Raw genomic sequence first — 12,637 nt, forward strand, 5'->3', positions numbered from 1 at the left:
ACCCGGAAATACCAAAAATTGCAGTTCCACCCTCATCCGCTGGGGGCTGGTGTCAGAAGCGAGCAAATCCTCATTGACTCCCATGTTAAAAATATCAATTTCACAGCAGAAATAAACATGTTTACAGCCTGGTACCAAAATATGTTTTTTGTTTAAATGATCTAGTTTACACTCATGACAATTCTGAGGGGGGTGAATTTTTTTCTCACTCTTCTGTTTAAGTGTATTAAAAGCCTAAAATTCTGTATAATTAATGAGCATCAGACCCACGTGACCACAGAACTAGCTCCGTGGAAAGGCCTTAGTAGAGCCTCGGTCTGGCCTGGAAACTGTTCCAGGATTTTGGGTCTCTGTGTTTGTGTATTCTTTTTTGGATATTTTTTGTGCAATTGTTGGACAAAATGACTTGCTGTGGCATTAATTGCACTAATAGAGCGTCCAAGGAGTCTCCACTTCATTTTTTTCGGTAAGTAAAATGATATTTATGTATTTTAGGTCACTGCTGAGCTGAGCTTGGATTTTAACATGTACAGTTTAGCCTGAGTTACTGCTGGCCATGCGGACCAAGCTCTGTCACTGGTAATAGAGGAACATAACAGCACGCATCAAACTTGAACAAATACATACCAAAAAGCTGTTTTATGCATTTAAATGTATTTAAATCAAATCTACACAACTATGTTTACAGTGCAAAGAAAAAATGCAAAAAGAGAATTTAAATGGTTTGCTTGTAAAGCTTCACTACCGAAGGGGTGAATTACCTGCCTGATGTTGGATGGAACATCCTGTCACTGAAGCAGCTGTTAAAGCCTCCACAGCATCATGCTGGGGGTGAAAAAGGTTGTCCAGATAGATTTCAATGTAGCATCACCCTCTCACTCACCTCCTTGGTTCAGAGAGCGGCCCGGGGAAGAATCGGCCCTCGTAACCAAGCCTAGTCCAGCCTGGTCAGAATAAGGGTCGTGAATGACTTATAGCTGCTGCTGCATAAGGTTTAGAATTTCAGTTTGGCTTATGTAGCCATTGGTGTGTCGTTCTAAGGCAGGGGTGTCAAAAATGCGGCCCGCGGGCCGAATCCGGCCCGCAAGCGGGTTAAATCCGGCCCGCGAGATGGTTGTGTAAACTTTATTTTCATACTTTACAATGTAGAGTGAAAATAAACTTATCTTTGTGAGCAAGTTTTCTCTGTAACAAGTATAAATAAAACAAAGCTGCGCTCAAGGCTCACACAAGAACTTGAATCACATCCTGAAGTTGGCCGCCACTCAGGATGTGACTTCTAATATTAATGTGCTGGTGAAAGCTAAAAGATGTAAAGTAAAATGAGTCAAATATACTTTAAGTGCTGCATGAAACTGATCTTGCCATGTGATCTGTAAGCTCTTGGAATCACTAAGGAATGTTTTTTTTATTTGTTTTTTTTTTTTTTTTCAAATTTTCAAGTAGTCTTCAGGTGTTGTACTTGTACCACACTGTCCTCAGGCTCCAGCCTTGTTTTATATTGATTGTATTAAAACAAAGAAAACAATCTGAAGTATATATATTTTTATAATTAAAGTTTTTATTATTTTCAGATTTTTTATAACATACTTTTTTTTTAAGTTTTTTTTTTTAATTTACCGGTCCGGCCCACTTGGGACAAGATTCCCCTCAATGTGGCCCTGAGCTAAAATGAGTTTGACACCCCTGTTCTAAGGTCAATGAACTGTGGCAGTTATCGTGATTTTGGTTGACAACAAAAGTGGAAGACGTCCATTTGAAAGTTTCATTAGGATTCAGTTTGTGAGATATTTGTAAGTAAAGTTTATTTCCATAAAAATCAAAAGATAATAAAATAATAACTAAATATCAAATGAATAAAGACAAAAAAAACTAAAGATTAAAAGTATTTGAAAAGAAAATAATATCAATTACAAAATTCACACTTTAATAAAAATGATTATAAGTAAAAGCTGCTATTGTAAGGTGTCCAGACAGCAATACAACATAAAAATAAAGGAAGTGTATTCCAAAGTCAGAGTGCATCAGCCTGGAAGGAGCGATCACCTCGACTTTTATATCTGATCTTTGGAACTTCTAGAATGTTCTGGTGGGTGGACCTGAGCGCTCAGGTTGGAGTATAATGCTTCAGCAGTTCAGTGATATAGGGAGGAGCTTTACCACCAGTGTTGCCAGATGTACGATAATTAACGTATTTGTACCATAATTTTGGGCTCTGTACGATGTACGATCAATAGTTTCAAAAATCCTCAAATGTATGATAATTTCACATTGCATCTAGTAACACCGTCTTTTGCTGTGGCTTTCCCAAGTCAATTACATAATTTTAAACTGTTCTGAAGTCAGATTTCACCTCAGTGCTTACAGGTTTATGCTATTGTGTCTATTACAAAAACTGACTCTGGGTCTGTACAATAAATAGCCCAATCACATCGATAGGGCCTACTCTCGCGAGAAACTGTAAGGTTATATAATGTGGCAGTGTCCCGCCAGTTTTTGCTGTTTGCCCGCGAGCGCGCCGAGTTAAGTCTAATCTAGGATGACAGAGCGACGAGACAATGGCTTCTAATCTTAAAAGACATACCAGAGAAGGCACGGATGAAGGTAAAGCAAAGCAACACCGGATACAAGTTTATCGTTCTGCGTGGGAGTTGGACCCAATTTTCAAAGGATGGCTTGCACCTGTTAGGGGGAACGAAACCAAGGCTTTCTGTTGTTGCTGCAACATCCAGATGGTATCAGAAATCACCGTTCTCAAGAATCATGCAAAGGGAGCTACAAAGAAAGGGTAAACTGCATTGTGCCAAACCAGACATCTATACCTAAATGTCTCCAGCAAACTAATGAAAAAGAGAAGTTTGAAAATGATGTGAAAAACGCTGAAATCAAGCTATGTGGCTTTTTAGCCGAGCACAACATTGCAATGAGAAGCACAGACCACTTAGTACAGGTGATTAAAGGCATTCTGCTGCGACAGACAGTGAATCAGATGAGGAGATCGAGATCAGCAACTAGGTGAGTAGGCTGCTTTGTCATTTATTGGGTCAATTTTTCCACTACTGTGATGTTTTGTCGCATGCTTTTAACCTATGTAAAAATGAAATAAATAGGACTGCGCAAATGTGCATATTGTGTCAATGCGTGGAGGTCGGAGTGGTGCCGACACACTCTGCACGTTTATAAGCATTATATTACTGGTTTTAAAGATGTTTATTTAAACAGGGCAATATAAAACACCTTCTTTGTTATATTATATTGGAGTGAGAAGTCATTTATAGAACGTTATCAAATTTATAATGTACGAAAAATTGGACTGAAAAACGATAATTTAAGCCTCTCTGTACGATATTGTGGGATTTTGGATCTGGCAACACTGTTTACCACAGACTCAGTTAGAGCTCTTCTGTTTGCTCCAGTTTTAGCCTCGCTGCAGAATTCTGGACCAACTAAAGGGATTTTTTTTATTAAAACATGTGAAAAGTGTGTTACAGTAATCTAGACTGGATGAGATAAAGGCATGGATAACCATTTCAACTTCATGTCTGGACACCAGAGGTGGAAAGAGTACTAAAATGTTGTACTTAAGTACAAGAATAATTGCTTTCATGAAATTTTACTCAATTATAAGTAAAATTACTTGCTTCAAAATGTACTCAAGTAAAAGTAAAAAGTAGCTTATTTCAAATGTGGTCAGAGTAAAAGTTACTTAGTTACTTTTTTGACTGCAAGGATGGGCTCTTCTGAATAGTTAAAAAAAGACAATGGGGTATAAATCTCAAAGTGGCCGTTTTTTTATTAAATGAACAAATATGCATATTGAAGTACAAAGGCAGTTACACTGCAAACTAGTAACATAAATTAGGTTATAGTCACAAGCCCATGACTTTTCCCTGAATGACCCCTCCCCCAGGCAGATCCTGATAGGCCTACCCAGTATCTGAGCCTCTCCAGTAGCAGGTGATGGTCAACAGAGTCAAAGGCTGCAGTCAGGTCCAACAGGACCAGAACAGAACAGTCCCCTGCATCACTGTGAGTCAGAAGGTCATTAGAGACCCTAAGACAGTGGTTCTTAACCTTGTTGGAGGCACCGAACCCCACCAGTTTCATATGCTCATTCACCGAACCCTTCTTTAGTAAAAAATAAAATATGATTTTTTTTTACTGGTTTACGAAATGAATTGTGCATTAATATCACCTTGTTCAAATAACAAAACCAACACAGTGCATGAACTCAAAACAACTTACCTCAGTGTGACTTCTGCTGTTGCCTTTGAGAGACCAGTTCAGATATGCGTGGCTTCACCTTGGAAAGTGCCAGTCTCATGTCATTTTCACAGCAAAGTCTGTTCCTTTTCTTAGTTTTTATGTCCAGCATCCTCGAAAAAGATTGCTCACAAAGATATGTTGTAACAAATGGTACAAAAAAATCCAGGGCCTTCTTAGCAATAACTGGATACTTTTCCATTTGTTGACACCAAAACGTTGAGAGCGTTGTTGTTCTGAAGAGTTGCTGTTGAACCTGGCTCTGCTGAAGTTCAATGATTTCGTCGAGGTATTCATCACTGACATCTGCTGTCTCAATAGCAAACGTGAACGGCTGTCTCACCCATGCTGGATATGATGGTCTTGTTGGGAAGTATCCATCGAGAGACTTCGCAAGCTCATCTAAGTGTGTGGCAATTGTTTGCTTCAGTTCCATGGGTACAGATATGTCTCCAAGTCCACACACATCTTCGATCTTACTTACACAGTCGTCCAGAAGGGGGAAGTTTGCGAAGTTGTTGTTCTCTGCTCGTCGTTTCCATAACGGTAACTTTTTTTGAAAAGCCTTCAGGTTTTCTTCTGCTTCCATTATGTTAACTCCACCACCCTGCATCTGCTGATTTAGATGATTGAGAGCTGCGAATATATCAGCCATGTATGCTAAAATGAGAATGAACTCAGAATCTTTGAAGCAATCTGCATGACAATGTTGGTGCTCTTGCAAAAACTGGGCTAATTCCACACGCATGGCAAAAAACACGATTCAGCACCTGTCCCCGGGATAACCACCGAACATTCGAATGGTAAAGAAGTACCTCGAATTCAGAGCCCATTTCTTTACACAGCTCACTGAAGATGCGGTGCCTCAGAGCACTATTGCGCACATAGTTCACACATTCCACTACAATTTTTAATACTTCTGCCATTTTGGGCGGCAAGGTTTTTGTTGCCAACGCATGCCTGTGCAGAATGCAATGCGGTGCGGTGCGTCGGCTTTTACTAGCGCGCCAAAACCAGACTTTCTTCCCAGCATCACTGGAGCTCCGTCCGTACAAACTGCAGAAACCATATCCCATGAAAGGTTGTTGTCTCTGAAGAAGTCATCCACAAGCTTCTTCACATCAGCTGCCTTAGTTGTTGTTGTAAGAGGCTTACAAAATAAAAACTCTTCTTTTATCATGTCGTCTTTCACATAGCGCACAAAAACGGCAAGCTGGCTTAGATTGGAAACGTCGGTGGTCTCGTCGAGTTGAAGGCTGAATTTTGCCGGGCTTGAAATCAGATCCGCGACTACTTGAGCCAAGATGTCTTTACTCATGCACTCTATTCTGTCGCTGATGGTGTCATTTGAAAGAGGAATTTGGGATAATTTACCTTCAGCCGCTGTTCCGAGTATCAGATTCGCCATCTTTAACGCAGCTGGTTTTACGAGTGTTTCGCCAATGGTGTGCGGTTTGCCCTGCTTTGCGATCAGATAAGCAACTTCATAAGATGCTGTGAGGATCGGTTTGTTGATGGGTACGAATCCAAGAGCAGGCAGAGTGGCCTTTTCGTCGAATCTGGCTCTCTTCACCTTGAATTCAGCAAGCGTTGTGTTCTTGTATTCCCCATCTCCATGCAGCTTCAAGAAGTGTTCCTTCAGTTTTGCAGGTGCGAGACTAGAGTTGCTCAACTTGGCATTGCAAATCATGCAGATGGGACGCTGACTCCCGTCACGTTCCGTGATACATGTAAATCCATGTTTTACATATTCGTCCGACCACTTTCTTTTTTTGCCCGACATAGTTAGCATGGATTAAAATATTCCGTAAGAAATCACACGACAAACCGACAGTCACACGTTTTGGCGGTTGGAGGTGGACGTGGGGTCGGCGTCACGCTAACCCAACGTCACTGACGCACACCGCTGGTCCCGACTGAGAAGGAGGTCTCACTCTGCTGCTTATCCAGCGCTCTCAAAGCGTACCTGTAGGGAGTCTCACTCAGACACATATACAGCCCATATACAGAGGTCGCACTCTGCTGCATAAACCAGCGACCTCAAAGCGGACCGGTAGGAAATATCCGAGCAGGACGCATTCAATGACTGTGCCCACTAACTGCAGACTAGACTGAGGGGTGGACCTCTGCGGCAGAGGCTCCACCGAACCCCTGAGACCGACTCACCGAACCCCTAGGGTTCGATCGAACCCAGGTTAAGAACCACTGCCCTAAGAAGAGCTGTTTCAGTAGAATGAGCTCTACGAAAACCTGACTGGAAGCTATCATAGATGTTATGTTCATCAAGAGCAGCTGTGAGTTGTTTAGCCACAACCTTTTCCAAGATCTTGGAGATGAACGGAAGTTTGGAGATGGGTCTGAAGCTGTTATGGAAAGTGGCGTCAAGACTCGGTTTTTTAAGAAGCGGGTGGATTACAGCATTATTAAAGTAAGCAGGGACCTGACCAGAGACCAGAGAAGCATTAATTATAGAGAGCACGCTGGGACCGATGGACTAAAAAGCACTTTTAAACAAAGATGAGTGTAGGATGTGATGACTGTTGCTTGACTTGCTCCGCCCCAGCCTCTGCCATCTGGTCAAGGTGTCTTCTCATTGATCAAACCTGTTGAATGACAAATACATAACACATATTTAATATATCTGGCAATTAAGTTTTGATTAAGAAGATGCAACAAGAATTGTTTTTAGTAATACATGCCTTACAAATACTATAATTTGTGTCGACAGACTCGTATAATTGAACTTTAAGTATGTTGACAGGATTGAAATGAATAAGAAACAGATTAAGGTATGATATTAAATTACAAAAAATTACCTGCTTCAATGATATCGTGCCTCTCAGTCCAGGTGGTCTTGAACTTTGGAAGAAGGATTGCAGCAGCAGTCAGCTCAGGGTCTTCCATCATCTCACCAAAGTGCTTTTGGACACCATCCTGAATGGCTCTGAAGAGTGGCTGACACATATTGGAGACAGTCTCCAGTCTGCTGAGTTTTTCTTTTAGCTGGAAGATCACTTGAGGGGCGGGACTAGGAAGCTCAAAAATGACCAATCAGAAAAAAGAAGGAAATCCCGACTGTACCACATGACACGGTACATTTCTAGTTGTAGTAAAAAAAAAAGCATCTGGCAATGGTGCAAACATCTTTTATTTTTTAGAAGAAATGCTTTTAGCACTTCTATGTGTGGTTTTAAAGACATCTGTGTTAGAACAGAGGAAAGAGCCGCAGCGAACTCCGCCGCGGTCTTCGTTGTTTATGAGAAATTGAGCATCGCCGTGTATGACGTGAATTAAACAGGAGGAGTCTGGCAGGCCAGGCTATCTTTCTCGTACCATTAGTGCCTATTTTCTTCTCCTACCCATCATTCATTGCACTGTAAGGTCACTGAACACATGCTTCACACTAAGAAGTTCAACTCACCTGTTGACCGCTCCCTTCATTCCTTCTCACAAGCTTTGATCTTCTTAGGTGAGTCATCTGAGTAGTCAGTCAGTGTTTCTTATCCTTTCCTTCGTACCCCGTAACACTCTCGTAACTTAAGCACTCAGTTCTTCTGGTGCGCGCCTTCAGCGTCGGCAGCACTTCTGTGTTTGGGTCTTACCAGTATAGACATATCTATACATAGACACTTCATTAAGCCCTGGATCACTCTCGAGTGCGTTAAGACGCTTCTACATATGTATGTGTTTACAAGGGCGGAAATCACATTTCAATTTTTGGGGGGGGGGGGGGGCAATAAACAGTAAAACTTCAGAGTAATTTTTGGGGGGACATGAAAAAAAAATGCTCTCAAAATACAACACTCAGGGTTTCCCTTTCATAGGCGTAGCCGTGGCGGGCTGCCACGGCTGAAATCCCACCGCCACGCCTACAAGATCCCAAGTTTTATTTATTTATTTTGCGCTGTTTCCCGAAGAAGCAGCGGGAACTACTTTGTTGCTGCTTGTGATCACAGCCGCCAGGCAGCAAGGAGGAGCAGGCAGGGCAAGGTGAAGTTACAGCATAAGTTACTGAGTTTAAAATTATAAAGGTAGCAGTGGATATAATGCATTTTGATTTACATGTTTCAATAGCGTTAAGATAAACGAGTGTTGACGATCTTGACAGGGTTTCCTCCCCCCACCAGGCTAAGCATCACTCATTCATGTAAAATTTATTTATTTTTTCATGTCTGACTTTAACAACATCTAATACTGTATTACGGCGTGAGCGCAACAGCGACAACTTAAGATCGATGTGTGAGCAGCGTCAGAGGTCGGGTGTTTCATCTGAACCCTTAAAACCTCCAGCAGGCTACGTTGCACTATTGACGTTCTAGCGCGCGGCGCTAACAACTTAGCGACGTGACATGTCTCGGAGAAAGCGTAAAAACATGTTGGACGCTTCTTCTGAAGCGGGAAAATAACACTTCTTCTTAAGCAGAGCACGACGTCGCCTCGGCTCGTTCACCCTCTGCCGAGCCGGACTGAGCTTGATAACATTGACCCAGTGATTATTTTTTGTCACTTAACCCCAGCTGGTGCAATGAGTTGCTTCTCACTTCTTAACCGTGTGGAAAAACACATCTGGTTGTCATGGAAAGATGTGTGAGAAGGGTCAGATCATTGGCATCAAGCAGAAAAAAACATCTAAGGAGATTGTAGAAACGACTAAAACTGGGTTAAAAACTGTCCGACGCATTATTAAAAATGGTCTGAGTCCAGATGGACCCTGTACCAGGGTGATGGTGCATCAGGGTAAGAAGAGAGGCAGATGAGGTGATGCACCCATCATGCCTAGCGCCTACTGTACAAGCCTGTGGGGGCAGTGCTTTGATCTGGGGTTGCTGCAGTTGGTCAGTTCTAGGTTCAGCAACAGGATGTGCTCCATGAATAAGGTCAGCTGACTACCTGAATCTACTGAATGACCACGTTATTCCATGTTCCATGATGGCACAGGCATATTCCAAGATGACAATGTCAGGATTCATTGGGCTCACATAGTGAAAGAGTGGTTCAGGGAGCATGATACATCATTTTCACACATGGATTGGCCACCACAGAGTCCAAACCTTAACCCCATTGAGAATCTCTGGGATGTGCTGGTGAAGGCTTTGTGCAGCGGTCAGACTCTACCATCATCAATCGGAACCCATCGGAGAAAGCGTAAAGACACGTTGGACGCTTCTTCTGAAGCGGGAAAATAACACTTCTTCTTAAGCAGAGCACGACGTCGCCTCGGCTCGTTCACGGCCGAGCCGGACTGAGCTCGATAACATTGACCCAGCACAGCCACTGGGTCGTTGGAGCTGCCCCGTGACTGCCTGATGGAAAACCAGCAGGTTTCATCAGACTCGTAAAGTTTCTTGTTTTTGCTGGGGAGCCCCTGTATTTTACCGCCCCCTCCTGCAGTCTTCCCCTATTAAAATTTAAAATGATTCTGTGAATTCCGTGTATCAATAGAAAAAATCTCTGCTTCCACCAGCTGCAGTAAATGTAGTTTCCAAATAATAAGTAAGAGGTGCATTCATCTGTGTATCTCCTTCGATCCGCATTAGTGATATTTTCAGCACCAGAACAGTGAAGCAAAGAAACAGATTCCTGAGTTTGTTAGTCATTTTATTTATTAGGTACATCTAACCTGTTCTATTTTTCTCTGAAATGAGATCAAATCAGTGCTTCTATGGGTTGTTATTTAGAGACATGTCATAATTCCCCATAATTGGACATTGCCTAATGAAACCATTTAGAAACAATTTCATAGTTATTTCATTTCTTTCTTATAGATGTCTTTATCAAAATGCAAGTTTCTACTTACTTGACGTTCTGGAGCATTAAAAAACGACCTGATGTCTGCCGTTTTTCGGTTCTCTGCCATTTCAACTGAACTGGTCTGCTGACAGTTGGACAGCAACATACACACAGACGGGATATTGTCAGTTGAACGGAGCTGGAGGATATTGATCAACAATAATATCTTGCCAATTTTGTACATCTCCATAAGCATCCTTTCTTTTTGTTTTCATTTCATTAACAAGACTGTGGCCTAAAACGGAATAAGCAATTAAGAATAAAGATTTAAAAGTAGATTGTTAATAGTTGAAGTAAAATGTCCTGAAATGACATGGCTATTAGCTGACCAACAGCTACACGTGTGGACGGATGCAAAGCATTAATTTTAAGTACTAAAACATATCTAACTTTTTCACAACAAAGAGAGAGAACATAAATGTCAAATTAAAAGTTTATTAAATCACATAACATGACAGCTACTAAAATCCAAATAGTTCCATATTGATTTTAATATATTTGAAATTTTCCTTCTAAATATGTCTAGAAAAAAATAACAAACTTCAAATCAGCTTTCACAAGTCAAGTATCATAATGACTGAAATCTCTTTAATAAATCATAGAAATGTTTGTAGGCTGTTAGAGAATAACTCTGTAATATTTAATAACTTTATCTAAGTCCTACTGAACAAAAAGATACACAAAATCTAAAAATATGTTCTTGAAATATTTGTTTCATTTTAATAATAAAAATTAAAAACATTTACTTTACAAATACACTAAACATATACATACTCTATAGTTTATCTTTCAGTTTAATCGATCTCTCACTTTTCTCAGTTTTCATAGTGTTTTTGGGTCTGTGTGGCCAACGGGATCTTTGGCTCTATGTTTTACACTGAGAGCTTTGAGCAACGTGCCTCCACCACACATTTGCTGCAACCAGTTCATCCCTAAGCTGCACGGTGCACCTGCACTTTGACATATTGTAAACAACTGCAGAGCCTGGGGAAGACGGGATAAGAGCGGTTAAACACTGTGGTTTTCCATACATCGGACCAGTTAGTTTTGATTCTACCATATTCATCAGCTAAATAGGATGAAACACGAACATTTTCATCGATCTATAAATGCTCCGCAGATTCCAGGGGCAGATTGTGAAAGCGTACGTGTCCGGAAAAAGGCACTTTTGATCACCTTAGTGAATGGAATAATAATAGCGGAATAATCCTGGAATGACCAGAGAACATGAAGTGACAACTTTTTTTTACTGTGGTGGTGGTGGTCTGTCATAAAGGGATCTCCGACCGTTGATCAAAGTCTAAAGATAATCGGTGTCTATGTTTGACATTTATGACCGCATTTGACATACATATTTAAGTTTGTAGAACAAGCGTGTGATAAATGACTTACTGCTGGAAACCGCTGGCTTTTTGATTCCCGCCTCTCGTGAGCCTTCAGGCTTCTGTGAAGCTGTGAGCGAGGCAGAGCCGGCAGCCCTGCCCGTTGGAAACCGAGTGTGTGGAACGACCGTACCGACGTGAGGGATTTGGGGGGGGGACACTACAATTTCTCAACAATTAAAAACACATTGTTTTGTATTTGCAGACTAACTTTTACATTGTGGTTTTAGAAGAAAATACAGGTTTACTGATAGCATTTATGTGTTTACAATAACTTTTGTGGGGGGGACAACTTTGTGTGAGGGGGGGACGCGTCCCCCCGCCCCCCCTGGGATCTCCGCCTATGAGTGTTTATACTCTCGTCTCTCTTCTCTGTGGTTATGTCTGAATCCAGTGCGAACCTTGCCGACACAGTATTATGCAATGTTGTTTTTTTTACTCGGTAACGGATAAGATAAAAATGTAGCGAAATACAATACTTACAAAAAACAGTACTTAAGTAAAAGTAAAATTACAGATTTTAAAAACTACTTAAAAAGTATAAATGCGCAAAAAATCTACTCAATTACAGTAACGCAAGTAAATGTAATTCGTTACTTTCCACCTCTGCTCACGAGCCACGTTTCATAAGACAGTTTTCACATGGCCCACCTCCCGGGACGCCTTTCTGTCCTTTTTCTCTGCACCCAGAGCCTTTCAGCTTCAATATCAGTTTCTGGACTGGACCATCGTGGGAGGAGAAGAAATTCTACGCAACAATCCGAGAGGCCAGCTTAGGGACGTTGGAGCAGGTTCAACTCATGGACACGTTCTCACATCCTGACCTGAGCCAGACCAGTTACTGTTACAGACTCACCTACCACTCACACACACACGCTCTGTCACACACACAAGCTCTGACGTTCCACAAACACCCGGAGCTTCTATTGTCCTCTCGACTGCAGGTCATCATCAGGTAGCACGTTGCAGAACGTCCTCGTCCTCGGAATGTTTGTGGCTGAAAGGAATCACGATCAGAATGAAACTGTAATCAAATATTCACAGTAGTTGAAATTATCTGTGAAACATCAATAATCCTGTATGTGTCTGAGTTTAATCTTATAATAAACGTATTAACCATTAATCTTTTGTTAATAAACCACAACATCAAAGTCACACTCAGTAGTTTAAAAACATACTGACACAGGTGAGTATTTTATTAT

The sequence above is a fragment of the Nothobranchius furzeri genome, chromosome 5 (genome assembly GCF_043380555.1).
Source record: "Nothobranchius furzeri strain GRZ-AD chromosome 5, NfurGRZ-RIMD1, whole genome shotgun sequence".
Lineage (NCBI taxonomy): Eukaryota > Metazoa > Chordata > Actinopteri > Cyprinodontiformes > Nothobranchiidae > Nothobranchius > Nothobranchius furzeri.